Source organism: Amblyomma mixtum, chromosome 1, assembly GCF_055824585.1.
Source record: "Amblyomma mixtum isolate Tamu chromosome 1, ASM5582458v1, whole genome shotgun sequence".
Lineage (NCBI taxonomy): Eukaryota > Metazoa > Arthropoda > Arachnida > Ixodida > Ixodidae > Amblyomma > Amblyomma mixtum.
In genome coordinates this window covers 165,539,894-165,549,786 of record NC_143012.1, presented here as the reverse complement: position 1 = coordinate 165,549,786, position 9,893 = coordinate 165,539,894, and positions in this window count along the sequence as shown.

Here is a 9,893-nt window from a genome sequence, read left to right as displayed (position 1 = left end):
ACTGTGCACTTTCAGACGGATGGCATGGACTGTGAAGCTGTCATTCTGGACTGTTCGCGAGCTTGAAATCTTCATGTCATGATGTCTTTTCTTCGGAGATGCCAAAGGCCCACACAGACGCTCCGCCTTGATTTTGGCAACGGTACGGGGAGATACTCCGATGTCCTCGCTCACAGCACTTCCCGAACAGACTTCTCCGGAAAACGGATCCTGGTGCGGGAGTATACAGTTGCAATTACTTGCTTGGCGTGCGTTGACAGCTTGTACGAATCTTCGAGAAAATGCTTACAGGCGAGGTGGCCGCGGCCGCTGAGCAGGACGCCATTTTCTCAGCCGGACGAAAGAGTAAACACGGCCAGGGTTGCGGAGACAGCGAAAACGTAAAATGGAAAAAAAACGACAAACGCAAAATACAAAATCACAGATATCGATCGATTCGCTCGCAATAGCAGCGTTTTTTGTCACGCTGATGACAAAACTATTATCCACGAAGCCTGCCGGCAAAGCATTTGTTAGTTTTAGCTCACCACCAGTAACGCACTATTTTGTGTCAGGGATGCAGGTCGCGCAAAAAGGAGCGCCAGCTTAGGCAGAGTTGCACCTGATGTATGAAACGGAGTGTAGTCTACAAAATAACCCTTCTAAACATATGAGAAAGTACGCTGTGCGAGAGAGTGCGCCACTGCCAAAGAGTGCCGTAACGTTAAGTAGTATAAAGAAAGCATAGAATTTTGATAGATCGGTTCGGTTCATAGGGTTTAACATTCCAAGGCCACATAGGCTACAAGGGAAACCGTAGTGGAGGGCTCCGGATAATTCCGCCCACCCGGGGTTCATTACCTTACACTAAAATCGCACAGCACGCAGCTCTCTAGCGTTTCGCCTTCGTCCAAATGCGGCCACCACGGCCCGGAGTCACTGAGCCACAACCACTAAGCTACAGCGAAGCGTATGGGGCGTTAGTAGAGAGTTTCAATACACGGTTAGTTTGAAAACGTACCCAACAAATATAAAGAGAGCCGAAGCAACTTACCCTCGTAGAACGTTTAGTATAGCGTTGCGAAAACGCTAAACACGATATACTTTTCACAGAGGCACAAGGCCTCTCTTAAACAATAAGCGCCAGCATTAGTTAAGCAGAATAATTATTACAGTCCTCCAGAGCCCATTAACGCAGGAACGTTCATTTGCGTGAGTATATGTTAAAGCAATTCCTCGGTATCAAATTATTAGAAAAAGAAGCGCAAGCAGTGTGGCAACATATAGAGGAAAACGCTAAAGCGACATATACAGGGTGTCCAGGCTAGCTTTAGCCAATGGTTAAAAGATAAAATATTTTAGGTAGGCCAGGGAAAGCACTTACATGCACTTACCTACCGGCTTTCACATTATAGGAAATTTTTTGTTTTGCAATTAATTAAATACCAATTAAGATAATTTTTCTAAACGCGTAAATATTGACTTTAGACAGCAAATGTGAATATCAAAGTTGGAGAGCACCTTCAGAAACCTCCCCTCTACTTATTTTCGATAAAGAAAGCCTCACGTGTATCGCCGCGGTGGCCCAGTGGTTATGGTGCTCGGCTGCTGACCCGAAAGACGCGGGTTCGATCCCGGCCGCGGCGGTTTAATTTCTTTGGAGGAGAAATTCTAGAGGCCCGTGTACTGTGCGATGTCAGTGCACGTTAAAGAACCCCAGGTGGTCGAAATTTCCGGATCCCTCCACTACGGCATCTCTCATAGCCTTAGTCGCTTTGGGACGTTAAACCCCACCAACCAACCAACCAACGTTTCTCCGAGCTCCAAAGAAAGTACGCGAAATACAAATAAATCACGCGACTAGCCCGTTCGCCTGCCACGATTGTGCTGCTCTCAACCGTGGCTTCAGTGAATGAAATCAGCTGGTGGCAAGGCGCGACGACTTCATTGCTCCGGCAGGCCGATATGTCGATGGTGGTTGTGGCGCAACTTGCGCCGTCACGCTTGCAGACTGGCTCGAGCGGGCGTCGCAACCAGTGTCCACATATCGGCCAGCTGGACCAGCGGGGCCATCGCGCCTTGCCACCAGCTGATTTCGTTCACTGAAGCCACGGTTGAGAGCAGCACAATCGTGGCGCGCGAATGGGTTAGTCGCGTGATTTATTTGTATTTCGTGTACTTTCTTTGGAGCTCGGAGAAACGATACACGTGAGGCTTTCTTTATCGAAAATAAATAGAGGGGAGGTTTCTGAAGGTACCCTGCAACTTTGCTATTCACAGTTTCTGTCTAAAGTCAATATTTACGCGTTTAGAAAATTATCTTAATTGGTATTTAATTAATTGCAAAACAAAAAATCCCCTATGATGCGCAAGCCGGTTGGTTGGTGTATGTAAATGGTTTCCCTCGCCTACCTCGAATATTTTATCGTTTAACCCTTGGCTAAAGTTAGCCTGGACACCCTGTATAAGAAAACGCTAAGGCGACATACACAAGAATCCTTAAGGCGAGCAACAAAACTTATTATCACATAGAATGAAATGATCGAAATACGTGCGTATATTTAATGAAAATTGACCTGTTAAATTACTGAAATACAAAAACGCGGCAACAAAACTGAAAACATTTTTCTGTAACGATCTGAAAAATCGCAGCCCGCCTGGAGGTCTCTATAGGCAACGGGAGAACGTAACAGCGGCGCCGACGGGAGCGCCACTGGAAGCGAGGAGCGCACCTCTTGCAGGATAAGCTCTCCACCGCGCTAGCTACCACAGCTGCAATACGATCGCGGCGGTGGATCTTGCTGCGTTCTCGATTTGCTAAGACTGCCGTTTTTAGACACGAACCGTAGAGCTGTGCCCCCGTTGTGAATTACACAGGCGTGTACATGCGACATTTCACCCGGAAGTCGGTATGACAGCACCAGTCGATCGCGCTTCTCGCGCGAAATCGATGAATTACATATTCTAGAGTTAAGCAAACAAAAGAAGGGGTCATACACATACAGAGTTTGTAGGTTAGCAGAGAATGAAGCTCTGAATGCAAATTGCATGCAACAATAATGGAAATTGGCTCCGCACTAGTCACTTGGGAATATATGGCAAACTTTTTGTTGGTGCGAAACCAAATGAGACCCAACCCAGCTCACTATTGCTCACCGTAAAAGAACATTCTGACCTCCGGATAGGGGATCACTATAATAATTCAAATGTTTCTAGGTGAAAGAAATTCGCGCGTAACTAGTTTTTTTCGAGCACAATTTCTCATAGCTCTCTTGAACTGCTGCCGCTTTCGAAAAGTAATATATAATAATTTCAGAAAACAATGGCACACGGGGAAGGCGCTTCTGCTGCAGAAGCTGTTTCTGCATAAAGCATACTAGTCAAGTGAGCTCGCAGTGCCCTAAAAACGTGCGTGAACCACTCGGAAATTTTAAGGCGCGCTGGAAAATTATGCGAATAAAAGTGCCTTTAGAGGATTTTGTTACCATACCGGAATGATTTCATTCGTGCTGCTTAAGAGAGGATCATTATTTTATTACTCGATACACTTAAAAAAACACCTTTAAAGGCGTTTCCAGGTGTCTATAGCTCGCGCTCTTGCACCAGTCCGGAAGGGAGTCTTGTGCTTTTATCAATCTTTCACGTGGGGCGTTTCGTGAAAGAACCAGCCGGAAGATGAAAAAAACTTGGCCCAAACGTGTAGAGCACTAAATTGCCCGCCAAGCCACGGGAATTTAGTGCTTCTTACACTCCTACACCCTCCAGGAAGAATGCATGCTGTGGGTTCGTAATTTCTTCCCACTTTTATTACTTCTCTTAGGCGTTCTTTAAATTTACCATTGTATTGCCTACATAATGTAATATACCTGTAGTACGGAGCCCTTCAAAGCAATAAACAGGCTATGTGCACCTACGGAAACATTTATTCACACAGATCACAAAACTACCGAAATGTGTAAAATTTTTATTACGAGAAGAAAACACATCTATACACAAAGCACAAGAAGCTTCTCCAATGAATTCCTTACTGCCATCCAAGGAACACTAATAATTTCTAGAAACAACAGGGCCACACGGGCTTTTATTGGTGTTAGGGTGCTGCATGAATAAGATTCCATTGCACTTGCATCTACCTCTTCATTTTCACAGCAAACTGAATAAAAAATTCATGCTTGTGCAGCGTTATCACACAGCTTGAGGAATGCTTGTACTATGGCACTAACTTCCAAGAATAATTGTCCAGATGCTTAATAGCTTCTACGCATACTTACGGTAGCTTATGCTGAACATCATACTCCTGACATTGCTACAGTTGTGCAGTGAACCGCAGTGGTGAGCCTGTTGAGTAGTCATCCTCCCTCGACGAATAGGTTCTCAGCCACCTCATTATTTTCTTCGAAGAACGACATACATAGTACAAGTCTGCATTTTACACAAAAAACACCAAAGCATTTCATACCAGTTTACACTGCTCAATGATCTTTACAAAATGACAGCTTACTCCTCATTAACTATTTGCAATATTACACATGCTAACACTAATAGAAAGAATAAAATGTGCCCATATAGAGAGCAAGCTTCACCTGCTATTCACTGAACCATTCCTAAGAGGCCATTATGATTTTAGACAAAATGGCTCTAAACGGAATGATATGAACAATGTTTTTGCTAAAAGCTACCTGTTATGAAATGGAATGAAGGTGATCACGCCATGTAATTAATATTGCACAAACTGCTACGAGCTAGCGCTAACCACTGACCTAGCTGGCGAGTAAATTGACTATAAATGGCAGAACACCACGACAACAAAGACGAAGATAGCACACTTCCAAATGGTTTACAATAACTCCAACGACAAGCCTAGTGTAACCTACAACGTGACAGCAGAAAACATAGTATATGTGCCAAAGTCAGCGACTTAACCCCTCCGATACAGTGGTTGGCTGCAACGCAACAGAAAACATGCATTCATTATTATACCAAGTATGTAACATCCTGAAAGGCAGGAAACAGTGCTAAGTTAGCATGTCTCCCATGTCTGCTGCCAGTAATCTCAGAAATCCATCAAGAAAAATTTGCACGAGGTCACTAAACTGCTTCAGGGGAAGCAGCCGTGCCTGTTGGTGCACGATTCTACGCTAAACCGCGCAAGGTAACAGGACACAGACAAAAAGACACACATACCGCGCTGACTAACCACTGAAGAATTAATTGCTTTGCTCGACATAAATACAGGGAGCATCATCCAAAATACAGAGAAGGAAAGTCATAGAGCCGTCATTTGGTCACATCGGTCGTGATTATTTACCCATATAGTCAATGTCTGTTTTCGTTAGCGTTACTGGTGATGTGCTTATGTTGGTTGAACAATTCTTATGTATCATGTACAGAGGGCAAAACACATGCCTAGAACGGCCCAACTGTACGTTCCGGAATTCCCAAATTTACTGGTACCAGGAAGGCAAAAAATGGCGATGGAATACTATGAGATAAACTGCACATGCTTACATCCAGACCATTTTTAACCAACTATATTGCTAGTTATCACGGGCTCAGCCTGAAAAACGCCCAGAACTTGTTCTAGAGAAGCGATAATAAACGATTTATAGCGCAACAAGGAAACACAACACAAGAAAGACGACAACACGGGCGCTTGACAAGCGCCCGTGTTGTCGTCTTTCTTGTGTTGTGTTTCCTTGTAGCGCTATAAATCCTTTATTATGTCTGAAAACCAACTAGCTCAGCAGTTAACCCTCTAGAGAAGCGCTGTGCCCTCTGTACGCTTCATGTATCTCGCGCATGAGCTGTTGATTATATTTCCTGAGAATATCACATCGTCGAAAGTGTGAGATACACTCAAAGACTGACACGTGTCTTGCTAGCTTGCTACCATATCCTGTGTCAGCGTTGCCAGTATGTTCTATGAGACAAATGGTGACACGCAGACCTTATTTCCCAACATGTCACGCTCCGTATGGCATAGGGATCTCGTAAACCAAGTCACCGTCGCACGCTGTGGATGTGTCTGCTTTTTCTTACACTAGGCTGTTTTTGAAGCACCTTTGCTGGGCGTGTTACATACTGTGTTCACAACAGCCCGGCCGACCGCTTTCGTTAGTGCATCGCTGACACCGTGCACATATGCCATGACAGCTAACTTCCGTTTTTCTGTCAGAAGCCTGGTTTCAGTACATGTGCGAAATTATTTAATTGTCTTGAAGCCAAGGCTGCAGATGAGGTCATCTGGGAAACCAGCCTCAGGTAACTGTTTCAGCTGGACCTCGACGCTTTCCTGCTGTCGGTTAATGCACGATCTGTTTAGGACATTTTAAGTACGCCTGTAGCAACAGCCTTTTTTTCGGCCGTCGGACGTAACGCCAGCTCATACGGGCCTCACTGATGTACAGTCATAGATCGAGAAACTGAACCTGTAACTCCAGTGGCATTTCTTTGGTCACCTCAAAGTTCGCAAGTTCTTTGGAGAAGGTTTTAGATGCCCACAATGCCCTTGTGCTGCCCTTAGTTATGCAGCTTGTGGATTACTAGGAAATCGCCGACTAATCGGAAGGTCGTTATCAAATTGGTGCCAAGCAAAGCTTCTTTTAGTTGGTTGTCTTGACGGGGTAGCAAAAGATCAATGAGAATTGGTGCAAAGCAGGAACCGGTGCGCACGCTATGCCACTGCATGTACACATCATAAAACTTTACTTAGGTAGAACGGAAATAGATGGTTAGCAACTCAAGTACCCGCACTAATTTTGCATTGGTTCTGGAATCGTACTGCTCAAAGGGAGTCAATGCCTTCTCTTACTGTCTGGAACAAGGCTGTATGTGGCAGCCTGTAATGTAAGTTCTTGATGACAATGGAGAAAACACTGCTTCTGGACAGCTGTTTGAGAGGCATGCGGATACTTCTTCTGGCTTCCTTACCAGGAAAGGGTCTTCCACGGTGAGCGAGGAGGGCAATTGTTGCAGATACTGCCTTAAGGGCTGCTGCCACCATCCTTGTTCAGAGTCAATTGCTTTAAAAGGCCAATTATCCTTGCGTCTTTTTGCCATAAAGAAGCCTTCACTTCACACAAGTTTTTAGACTGTTCTTCACAGAAAGTTTATTCTTCGCTGAAAGTAGCAGAACTTAGTATGCAACGCGCCCAGCAAAGATGCTTCAAAGACAGCCCGGCGTGAGACAAAGCACAGAGACAAATTCACAGCATGCGGCAGTGGCTTAGTTTACAAGAACCCTCTGTCATGCAGAGCGTCATATGTTGGGAAATAAGATCAGCATGTTAACGTTCCTCTAATGAAACATGTCGGCAACAAAGGCAGGATATGGCAGCTAGCTAGCAAGACACGTGTCGGAGACTGCGAGTGCTTTCCACATTGTTGACGATGTAAAATTTCGGGAAAATATCAATAGCTCATGCGCGAGATTTACGAGGAGTACATCATAGATAAGGATTTTTCAACCTACATGAGCACATGTCACTAAAGTTAACGAAAAAAGAAATTGACTGTCTAAATAACCAATCACAACAGACGCGACAAAATGAAGACTCTATGACTAATTCTCTTTATTTATAATGATGATTCTTGTATTTATTGCGAGCAAAGAAATACATTACTCACATGTTAGCGCTGCATATTTGTCTTCTTGTCTGTGTCTTCTTAGCTGCGCGCTATTTTGCCAAAACTAATTTACTATCAGACTTCAGAGATGAAGTCGAGACCTGAAAAACGACCACTAGGGGTTACAAGTTGTTTCCTTTCTGCACCCACCCTTGAAGAAATACGTATACGTAAAAGTGTGCATTTTGGGATCACCAATGGTAGCTATGGCATCGCAATGTCCTCAGCAAACAAGCCACGCGAACTTTTTGCTTCATAATGGGTTCGCGTTTCCTCTATTTGAGGCAGACATGCACCACGCAGTGATCAAAAGTACAAAGTACATAAATAGAATTAATCAATTTTTATTTAAATTAATATATACAAAATGTTATGCATGATATCAATTGAAATATATAAATTTATTACAGAAGTTTAACTTCTTATTTTAAATAGAGCGTGTAATAAGGTAGAAAATAATAAAATTTCAAACCTTTTATCAAATTTTATGTTCATGCAGTAGCTTTTCCAACTATTTTCTAAGCTGTCCAGAAGGCAAAGAAGGCGATAAAAATGTTTCTGAGAGTGCAAAACGCGTGAAGCATGTCAGCGGGCGAGTTCTGAAGTTGAGAAAATTTGCTTTTTGAGACATATTCAGCACTCTACTGCATAATGAGGTGACCTTAATTAAATTATGAACGACAGAAAGTTACACAGTGCCATATAATGGCATTTATTTCCAGAAGTTTAATAGAGGCATTTTTTGTTTTGAGCGAGAAAACTATTTGCAAGTCGAGTACCTGCGTTCAACTCGACACTGCTCCGTGCTTCCTCTCCACCTCAGCACATTTTGCCGTCGGATACATACATATACAAAACCAGCACTCCATTAATCGAATACAGTTTTGTGCTGGGCTTCGATGCCGCCAGCTTCAGCAATACAGAAATCTGCTTAAGGGTGCATTTACAAAAAGTAAAAATGAAGTGGCTGCATGGCAGAACGGCTATTGTTCCTCAACACAAACAGTACTCAGCCGAGAAGCACACTTTGCGGTCTCACCAATCAGAGTTAAAACCTCTGCTACCATGAAAATTGTTTAGATTTTTCAGTGCAATAGACTTTTTCGCCACGTCACATGGGAAAAGTTCTCGCGACGGCACTAGCGGTAACTGTGAGGTCCTTGGCAGCAAGAGAAAGTATTCAGAGGCTGTACAGAGGTCAAACACTGATCCTCTAGGAGCTGTTTGCATGAGCGCGGAAAACCATTAAGCGTGTCGTAGCCCTCTGGGTGCTCCAGCGAATTATTCAAGAAAGCCAAGGCGAACTCACTAGGCTGTTTACAAGTGCGCTACTATTAAAAGGAATACACAAATTTCACCACATCAATCCTTTATCTTTCTCTCAACGGTGCACGGTGCACTTACGTCGTGCTCGAGTTTAAAGTGACAAAATGTTAATGAGCATGCCAGCAGAAATTTCAAAACCAAAATATGCGGAGCATCCACCTTGGGCACCGTGCAGCGAGGCTGATGTGTCTCCTTGACGCCTGCTCGAGCGTGCACCGCAGTGACGAGCAAGCAGCGAGCAATGCTAGGGTTGAACGTAGGGTCTCAAATTTTAAATTTATTTTCTCGCCTAAAACAAAAATTGCTCAGATTAAACTTTTAGAAATAAATGTCATTGGCACTAGAAGATAATTGAGGACCACCTGACTGTGCAACGGATGGCTGAATGTGCCTGAAAAGTAATTATTTTTTTGCTTAAATGACTTGCGTTTTTTTTTCATCTCTGAAACGTTTTATCAGCATCTATGCCTCTTGGACATGCCAGAAAAGTAGTTGAAATGACTTCTGTGGGAACATAAATTGTACAACAATTTTGAAATTTCCAATAATTTTGTGCCGTTTTTATGTTTCATATTTAAAAGAAGAATACAAAATAAGTCCAATTTATTGAATGTGAAAGTGCGTGCGCGCATGCGCGCGTGTGTGCGTGCGTGTGTGTGTGGGTGTGTGCGTGTGCGTGTGCGTGCGCGTGTGCGTGTGCGTGCGCGTGCGCGTGTGCGTGCGTGTGTGTGTGTGTGCGTGTGTGTGTGTGCGTGCGTGCGTGTGTGTGTGCGTGTGCGTGCGTGTGCGTGTGTGTGTGTGTGCGTATGTGTGTGTGTGTGCGCGCGTGCGTGCGTGCGCGTGCGCGTGCGTGTGTGCGCGTGAGCGTGCGTGTGTGTGTGTGCGTGTGCGTGTCACCTTGCCATGACGCAAGGTGGGCTCTCCATATCTTAAATATTATCTACTCTTGCTTAAAAAGTGTG